Here is a 10,304-nt window from a genome sequence, read left to right as displayed (position 1 = left end):
TGTTTGTATCAGAAGTTACCAACCGCCGGGATCAAACGGTTCTGTTTTCAGCAACTGAATCTTGGGCACGGGGGCGTGTTGAGTGGACACGGCCCCGTGTTCAGCCTACTGTCTGATATAAAACAGGATTGCCAGTTCCAATGATTGGGCACGGGGGCGTGTTCAGCGGGCACGGCCCCGTGCTGAGCTCTGCAGAAGCTGAAAAATCTAAAAAAAATCCTAAAAAATTAAAGAAAACTAAAAAGATGATTAGGCCGTTGATTCCTAACTTTCTTAAAATCCTTGTGTCCCCGGCAGCGGCGCCAAAAACTTGATGCGTGTCGGTGTGTTATATTTTTAGATATATTTTTAAGCCCTTTTTACACTTTTAGCCAAGTTTTAAATTTATAAAACACGATATTTACTAACACTAAACACACATATGGGCAAGTGCACCCATCGTGGACGTAGTATAGTGTTGGTAAGATACCGAGGTCGTCCAAGGACACAAGAGCTTTTAATACCGGTTTATCCTCAACGTCTAATCAAATCAAAAAGTTAGAAAAATGTTTTAAGCTAAGAAAAATAAAAACTAACTAAATGCTGAAAAATAAAATAAAATAAAAAACAGATAGACAAGATGAATCACTTGGATCCGACACGTGTATTAGTATAACCTTTGATTATTTTCGCACTTTTGCACTTGTTTAAGAGATTATCTTAGTTATTGTAGTAGGCCCCTTTTTCGGAGGTGACGTTACCCTCAACCCAGTAGTTTGAGTCAGCAAGGATACAATCCTAAAGGGTTGGATTATTGAAAGATAATGAATTAAGTTATTAATGCAAATTATGGTAGGCCCCGCTTTTGGCGGCGACGTTACCCTCGGCTAAGTAGTCTGAGTCAGCAAGGATACAGTCCTAAATAGCCGGGTTATAGTATTAATAGTAGTTAGCTTATGAGGGGGTCAAAGAGTTTGGATCCCCGCCATCCAATACCTATGGGCATTGAAGGAGATCCTACTAAATTTGACCCAGGTCCCAAGCAGGACCTCTAAACGCTGAACAAGGGCAAGACCTTTACCAAACCGTTCCCTTAACCCCCGACCAGGTAGCCAACATACCTCCATATAGACCGTGGAGATATGAATGGTGAAAATCTTTTATTTTATATAGACAGTAAAATAATGCCAAGACACCACGGACAAACGATAAGGAAAGATCACCTTCAACATAAATAACTAGTTATTAAAGTCATTAATACAAAACCAAATAAAAAGTGCAAAAGATTAAAAATAAAAAGTATTATACTAAAAACTTGTCTTCACCAAGTGATGTAAGAGACTTAGGCAAACATGGCCTTGATTGTCAAGAACTCTTACGATCAATCTTGGATCCCGAGACGACTCACACACTCTATGATGGACAATGGATGATGGTGGTGGATGATGGTGTTATGGTGGTGGTGGGTGGTGGATGAAGTGTGAGAGAGGTGGTGTGCCAAGGGATGAGAGAGAATGAAGCCAAGCTCCTCTATTTATAGGCTGAACAGAACGCTGGACACGGCCCCGTGTTCGCTGAACACGGCCCCGTGCCCGTCTGACATTCTCTCTCTTCATTAATTGTAATTGCGAATTACAATTAATGCGCCTGCTGTACTTTCAACACGCCCCCGTGTCCGCTGGGCACGGCCCCGTGGTGAGCAATGGAAGCTTCTACTGGTTTGTCTTTTCTGCTGCTTCCTGGGCACGCCCCCGTGTTCACTGGACACGGGGCGTGTTCAGACATCTGTTCTCTTCTCTTTGTCTTGGGAGGTGCCGTTGAGGGTCCGGGCAGTTCGCTTTTGTTCCTTTTCTTGTAATTATGATAGAATTAGGGGTCTTTTTGCTTCTTTTGTGATTTTGAGCTCATTTCATCCTGAAAATACAAAAGGAAGACAAAAACACTCTTTTTCCAACATTAGTACTTAAAAAGGGTTAGTTTTATGCCTTAATTGATGTGTTTTATATGTTGCATTTTACACACATCAGTCCTGTAAGAGATCGCTTATACAACATATTATTTAAGATTGTGAACTGAGATACCTTAACTTTGAAAGCCCTAGGATTTTCTCCTGTTGGAATCTCTCCATGTTGTAAGTATCTCATGATTGGGAGGATCCATGATCCTGAACGAGACTGAGTATCCTCACTAGGGATAATTGCAGAATCCTCTCCGATTTCCATAGCCACATGATCCTCAATGGCAGGAGCCAGGATATGGATAATGGGGATACTTATATCCTCCAGGATCTTCAAAGATGATCCTAAATTAGCCAATGCATCAGCTTCTGTATTTTCTTCCCTTGGTACCTATGTCAAACTAAAGGAAACAAAAGAGAGTGCCAATTCTTTGACTATCTCCAAATATTTGGTTAGCTTTTCACCTTTAACAGCATAGGATCCATTAAAGTGATTAGTGATTAGCAATGAATCTACATGTACCTCAAGATACCTGATCCCTATATGCTTAGCAATTTGCAAACCAGCTATCAAGGCTTCATATTCAGCCTCATTGTTAGTGGTTTAGAACTCACAAGCTATAGAGTGGGGTATTATGTCCCCCTGTGGCGATTTTAGTAGTATTCCAAGCCCTGTGCCTTTGACATTTGAGGATCCATCAGTATAGAGTATCCAAGGATCCTTGGTCTCCTCTAGGTGCTGGACTTCTAATTCAGCTTCCTTTTGCAAATCACTACTGAAATCTGCCACAAAGTCAGCTAATGCTTGGGATTTAATGGCTGTCCTAGGCTCATATCTTATATCATATGCACTAAGCTTCACTGCCCACTTAGCCATCCTTCCTGACATTTCAGGTTTCCTGAGGACATTCTTAATTGGAAAATTAGTTTTAACAATAATAACATGAGTTTCAAAATAATGTCTTAATTTAGTAGATGCCATAATTAAAGCAAGGATAAGCTTTTCTAGGTGTGAATACCTGGATTCGGCATCAAGTAAACTCTTACTTACATAATAGACAGGATGTTGTGTACCTTCGTGATACTTAACAAGGACTGCACTTACTGCTTTTGAGGATACTGCAAGATATAAGGATAGCACATCTCCTTTTTCTTGTTTCATCAAGGCCGGGGCTGAGGATAGGTAATCCTTGAGAGCTCTTAAGGCACTTTCATGCTTCTCAGTCCACTCAAATTTCTTGTTCTTCCTTAGGATATCATAGAATTCCTTGCATTTCTCTGAGGATTTGGATATAAATCTGTTCAAAGCTGCGATCCTGCCTGTTAGCCTCTGAACATCCTTAGCATTGGCAGGAGATTTGATATTCACTAAAGCTTTGATTTGTTCTGGGCTGGCTTCAATGCCTCCCTTTGTCACCATATATCCTAAGAATTTACCTGCTTTAACACCAAAGTGACATTTTGAAGGATTAAGCTTCATATTATATTTGTCAAGGATATCGAATGCTTCCTCCAAGTCCCTTAGGTGATCCTCAACCTTTTTGGATTTTACCACCATATCATCTATGTAGACCTCCATAGTTTGTCCAATCTGATCCTTGAACATCATATTCACCAGCCTTTGATACGTTGCACCTTCATTCCGTAGTCCAAATGGCATAGCAATATAACAATATATACCGGTTGGAGTCATAAAGGCCGTATCCTCTTGATCAGATGGTTCCATCTGAATTTGTTGAAATTCAGATGAAGCATCCATAAAAGTTAACAGTTCATGACCCGCCGTTGCATCCACCATGGAGTCAATGTGGGGTAATGGGAAAGGATCCTTGGGACATGCCTTATTTAAATCTGTGAAATCGACACACACCCTCCACTTTCCGTTTTTCTTTTGAACAACAACCACATTGGCCAACCATCTTGGATACTTGACCTCTCTAATCATACCTGCTCGGAGCAATTTCTCTACCTCTTCCTGGATAATGGCATTTCTTTCTGGTGCAAACTTCCTCCTCTTTTGATGGATTGGTTTGAAGGATCTGTCAATGCCAAGTTTGTGAGTGATGATATCTTTAGATATACCTGTCATATCTTCATGTTTCCATGCAAAGGTAGTTCTCCTTCTTTTGAGGAAGGATATGAGGTCTTCTTTCATTTCGCCAAGGATCCCTGATCCTATATAGATTTTGGATTCAGGATCACCAGGATCCATGAGGATTTCTACTACATCCTGCTCTCTTGCCTCCAAGAAATCCCTTGGAGGACACTTTGATTGCTATTGCTCTCTTGATTTTGAGGTTGGTTTCATCGATGAAGTGTAACAGTTCTTAGCCTCCTGCTGATCACTATCAATCTTCACTATTCCCCAAGGACTAGGGAGCTTCACACATTGATGGTAGGTGGATGGGACTGCCTTCATATCGTGTATCCAAGGCCTGCCAAGGATAACATTACAACAAGATAAACAGTCAACAACGCAAAATTTTTGATAAGAATGTAGGCCTTCGATATAGATTGGGAGTTTAATGTCCCCTAGAGTATTCTTAGTCTCGCCACTAAATCCCACGAGCACAGAGGATCTCGGTATGATATCTGATTCGGGGATACCCACCTTCTTTAGAACATCAAGCTGGATAATGTTCACAGAGCTTCCTCCGTCTATAAGGATCCTGCGGACAAAACGGTTAGAAATAAAAAGAGTGATAACCAAACCATCGTGATGAGGATCCTGAATGTCAACACGATCATCCTCATCAAAAGTTATGACTTTTCCTTCAGAGACACTGGATGTTCGAATGGGTCTATCTCCATTATCCATTTTGGTTTCCTTTGCATGCCTTTTAGCTGCTGAGAAGGATGTGCCACAAATGTCTGATCCTCAAGAAATAAAGTTTATTACTTGTGCATCTGCTGGAGGGGCCGGAGCTTTCTCAGGGATCCTTTCAGGATCCTGAGTCCTTGACTTTTTTCTCCCCAATAATTCTTTCAAATGCCCCTTGCTCAAGAAGTATCCAATTTCTTTTCTCAGTGCGATGCATTCTTCTGTGAGATGCCCAAAATCTTCATGGTATGCATACCACTTTGATTTATCTTTAGTTGCAGCTGGCCTGTCACTTTTCCTGGGCCATCTAGCTTTATCACCTAAATTCTGCATCGCAAGGATTAGTTCATTGTTATCAACAGAAAAACAATACCAGAAATTGGAGGATAATCCTCGTCATCCTCTTCTTGATCAACGGCATGCATATTCTGGTTATCAGATTTGTTATAGGATCTGAATTTGTTGCTCTTGAACGAGGATCCTTGCTTTTCTTGTTTCGAGGATCCTGCTAATCTCTCCTGGATCCTCTTATCATCCTCTAGCCGGATGAACCTGAGTGCCCGGGTTCTTACCTTATCTAGGTTCCTGCATGGTGTCATAACAAGATCATCATAGAACAATGAATCCCTAAGCAATCCCATTTTAAAGGCCTCAACAGCCGTGGCTATATCCAGGTTAGGAATGTCTAAGGATTCTTTACTAAATTTAGTGATATAATCCCTTAATGATTCATTATGACCCTGGGTTATCCTATATAGATCACTAGTTAAACGTTCAAATTTTCTACTACAAGAAAACTGATTATTAAATAAGTTAACTAGATTAGCAAATGAGGTAATAGAGTAGGGGGGAAGACTTAGCAGCCATTTGAGAGCTGATCCAGTAAGAGTGGATCCAAATCCCTTGCACAGACATGCTTCCTTTAACCTTTCTGGGATTGGATTGATCTCCATCCTTTCCCTGTATTGTGCTATGTGTTCTTCAGGATCCGTTGAACCATCATACAACTTCATGGTTGGCACGTGGAACCTCTTGGGTATCTCAGCATCACAGATTGGTGGTGCAAAACGAGATATCTTATGGCTCCCATCTGCAATCTCCGGGATAGGTTTGACCACTCCTGGAACACTTGATATCATATCCTTTAACTTTTGCAATTCTCTGGCCATGGCATGATTGATACCTGTATCCTGTATGAATCCATGGTTAGTAGTAAGAGAATTATTAAAAGTGTTACCTCCCACCGGGTTCAAATTAGGAACTCCGGATGTGAACCCATATTGTTGAGACTCTGGAATGATCGAAGGACCAGTAGAAGCAATGGTCTGCATTGGGATAAAGTCTCCCTGATGGATATCTGAACTTCCTGATTGCAAACTCCTTAAGGATCCTGGCATCTGGAAGGATCCATGAAACTGGGATGATCCTAGAACAAAGGAGGATCCTTGAACCTGGGATGATCCTGGAACAAAGGAGGATCCTTGAACCTGGGATGATCCTGGAACAAAGGAGGATCCTTGAACCTGGGAGGATCCTTGAAACGGCCAGAACCCTTGAATCTGCTGCGCTCCTGGGTATCCTCCTAAGCTTGTGAAGGATCCTGCATGCTGAGGATGGGGTCCTGCTGGTTGGAAGTGCGATCCTGAGGCATGAGTCATTGTTGTTGAACCGTAGTGCACTCCTTTTGGTCCTCCCACCTATTGAACATCTGGAATCACTGAAGGCTGAGAAGTTATCACTGGAGTATCAAAATTCAAAGATCTGGGCACCAGTGGGGAATGATCCTCTGTCGATCTCTTTTGTTTTTTGATGTCTCCAATTTCTTTAAGAATCCTCTCATTGGTCTTATCCTGCTGTTGTATATGATCCTTCATCTGCAAAATCAGAGTAAACAAGTCACTAGTAGTAGGAGTATAAGAAGCAGAAGAAGTTGGAGGTTTTGAAAAAATGGGAGTTGGTTTCTTCTCAGCATTTTTCTGAGGTCCAGCAGGTGGTGGAGGCAAAGGTGGAATGCCCTGAGATGAATTGACCGCAGACATCGCAGTAGAAGTATTCTTTGATGATGAAGCCATGTACTTGAATGCAATGAACCGGAATGATCACAAACAGAAGAACTTCTTAGGAATGAATCACCAATTGCCCCACGGTGGGCGCCAAACTGTTTTTGGTAAAAAATCAGATGAGGATAATGCAACCAAACTCTTTGTTACGAGGTATGATGCTTGAATTGGTGAACAACAATAACGATCACTTAGAAGTGAATTGCACAAGTGACACAAAGATTTATACGAGGAAAAAGCCCTTGATCAATGAATGATCTCCGGCATAAAAAACCTCGGGTGATGGAAACTACCGACACCAACTTCAAATTGAACAATAATTCCTTACAACTTCGGATAATAGCGAGCTAGGTACAAGGATCACTATGGTGTAACGTGCAGAAATGTGTAAAATTTGCTAAGTGTTTTGCTGTATGCTCAAGAGTGCTGCTGTACGAATGTGTGTAGCCAAAATTGGCCAAGTGTGTCTAAAACTAGCTCGCTACCCCTTTAAAAAATAGAAGTTAACTAAGCTAACTAACATTCCGCAACTCGTGCCTTGCTCCCACGTTCTCCACAACGTCCATTTTCAGTCAAACACGTGCGAAATAACCGTGGAATATTCCTTAGTAACGTTGCCAAGACCAAGTCCAACTTGTTACTCCTGCAAAACAATACGAAATTCAAAGTGAACAATCGTTAGTATAAGGATCCTTAGGGTGATCCATGATCCTGATCCTGAAGCACTTCTGAGGATCACTATCTGTCACAGAAGTTAGGATCACTAAAAGGATAACACATGAGGATCACGGGCTACTAGAAAATCCTCCCTAACAGTAACCCTGTAGAGCCTCCTGTGAAGTCTGCTACAGAGGAGCCTGCTAAGGTGGTCGAGAAGGCGGATGACGTTGATGCTTCAAAGGATGCTGGTGGCGATACCGGGAAGGATGCTGGGAAGGATTCTGGGACGGATGCTGCTGATGAAGCCATGGTAGAAGCGGGTGTTGCCCCTTGAAAGCAGCTAAATGGGCGATGATGGATGCTGATGCCGAGGACGGAGGCCATTTTTTAAATTTTATGGTTGTGGTTTGTAATTCAAAACAATTTACATTTCCTGCACTCGAACAATTTACATTTCCTGTACTTAAAACAATATGATGGCCAAAGGTGGATGGGTCCTGAGTTTCAAGATGAAGCCCTTGGTCATCAATTAGTATGGTTTGTTTTGAACAATATTACCGTTAGAGGTGGATGGGTCTCAGTTTGAGATGAAACCTTCAACTGTTAGCTAAATATGATAAAAAAAAACTAACTGTGCTTTTGGTGGATGGATCTCGGCTTGAGATGAAATCAAAAGCACAACTTTTGCTATGTTAATAATATAACCTTCTTTTGGCATTATTTATTGTTGTCTTTTTTCAATTCTTATTATGCATTGCTTAGTTTGAATATAATTTCAATGTTCCAAACTTAGTGCAATATTTCAAATGTCTTATCTAAATATTATGAAAACATCTTGGTCAGGACATTTGCAAATATCCTATTAAGACTTTTCTTAAATAGGGTTTTTACAACTCAAACAATTTAGGTAAAGTTTTCAAATAAAAAGGATAGTTCACTTTCATTTTATAAAGCTTGTTTCGATAATAGATATTTAACTCAAGTATAGTTTCAATTTTTAATCCAAGTACCATGTCCCAAACATTCCAACCAAATATCCTGAAGCATATTCTAAAAATATATTTTGAAAATATATCCAGAGAACACATCCTAATCAGGATAATGATAAATGCTATAATCAAACTTTTGTCAAACATAATTTCAAAAATTTAAATGATTTAGATAAGGTTTATAAAGGAAAGATCATACCAGATGTAGAGTACAACCCCATTTTCAAACTTCAATTCTTTTGCAATCTTTCCAACGAAGATGTCCCCAGTCTGGGACACTTAGTGTACTAGGTCCAAGCTTGATCCTTTGAGCTTCGCACAATTTCCTCAGTAGGAATGTCACCTGTGCATTATGTCTTTGAATACTTAGAAATTTTCTGGACATCAATTGTAATCATTTCTATAATTTTTGTATTACAGGGGATAAACCCTAAAATATACTGGAGATAAATCCTTAGTGTTCTGGGGATAAACCCATAAGTATTATGGGGAAAATCCCAAGTTTTCATGCGCTACAGGCGAGAGTGTATAAACTCCAAGACTTAGAAAGGTGAAAACCATTAAACCTTAGAGAGTATGAAAATACCCTCTCATGAGAGAGGGTGATCAATCCTCATATACCTTAAGGATCCAGGATATAGCCAATGATAATGAAATTGTCAGCCACTTTTACATGAACTGGTCCCGCTATCTTGAACTATTCCTGGATAACTTGCGCTCCAGGCGGGGTGTTTAAACCCAATTCGAGAGAAAGGTGAATACCTTTAAACCTGTGAAGGGATCAGGATCCCTTAAACGTGAGAGAGGGGGCCAATCCTATAATCTTTCGAAGTATCCTGAGTGTGCATCCTGGAGCTATATCCCGAAGCATATACTGCAAAACAACTGTTAACTAAGGTGGGTGTTAGCCTGGCTAACACGCCTCCGATGCTTTTGTCAGTATTGGGTTCAAAAGAATAAATAATATTAAATATATTAAAAGAGATAGAATTCATACCATCCTGAGTTAGAAATTAAATTCTAAACTCACTTGAAATAGAGCTTTAGGTGTATAGCATTCCAGGATCTTGGTAGCATATCCCCTTCCATATTCTTGAGTCGGTATGCTCCTTTCCAAGATTCTGATTCAACCTCATATGGTCCTTCCCACTTTGGAGCTAACTTTCCATCGGCAGGATTAGTAATATTCTGAAAGGCTTTTCTTAACACCCAGTCTCCAACTTGAAACCTTCTAGTCCTTATACTCTTGTTATATACTCTGGATATTCTCTGTTGATATGCTGCCATCCTTAGCTTTGCCGCATCTTTTATTTCATCCACAGTATCCAATTCTCAGCATAGGGCTTCAGGATTCTGCTCAGGATCCCGGAGGTTGGATCTCGCTGTGGGTATCACCATTTCTGTAGGGATTACTGCTTCTGCTCCAAATACTAAGGAAAATGGGGTTTGCCCAGTTGCCTTTTTTCCCTTCGTTTTGTCAGCCCATAAAACAAAGGGAAATTCTTCTGCCCATCTTCCATTCTTAGCTCCTAGCCTCTTCTTCAAATTGTTGACAATTATCTTGTTCAAGGATTCTGCTTGTCCGTTTGCTTGAGGATGTACTGGTGTAGATGTAATCATTTTGATTCCCGAACTCTTACAAAAATCAGTTGTTCTCTTACTGATAAACTGAGAGCCATTGTCACAAATTATCTCGGCCGGTACTCCAAACCTAGTCAGGATATTCCTTTTTATGAAGGATACTACTTCTTGGTCTCTAACTTGAAAAATGCCTCAGCTTCAACCCATTTAGAGAAATAATCAGTCATTGCCAGCATAAAGACTTTTCCTCCTGGAGC

Source organism: Helianthus annuus, chromosome 16, assembly GCF_002127325.2.
Source record: "Helianthus annuus cultivar XRQ/B chromosome 16, HanXRQr2.0-SUNRISE, whole genome shotgun sequence".
Lineage (NCBI taxonomy): Eukaryota > Viridiplantae > Streptophyta > Magnoliopsida > Asterales > Asteraceae > Helianthus > Helianthus annuus.
Note: the sequence above shows the minus strand (reverse complement) of the source record.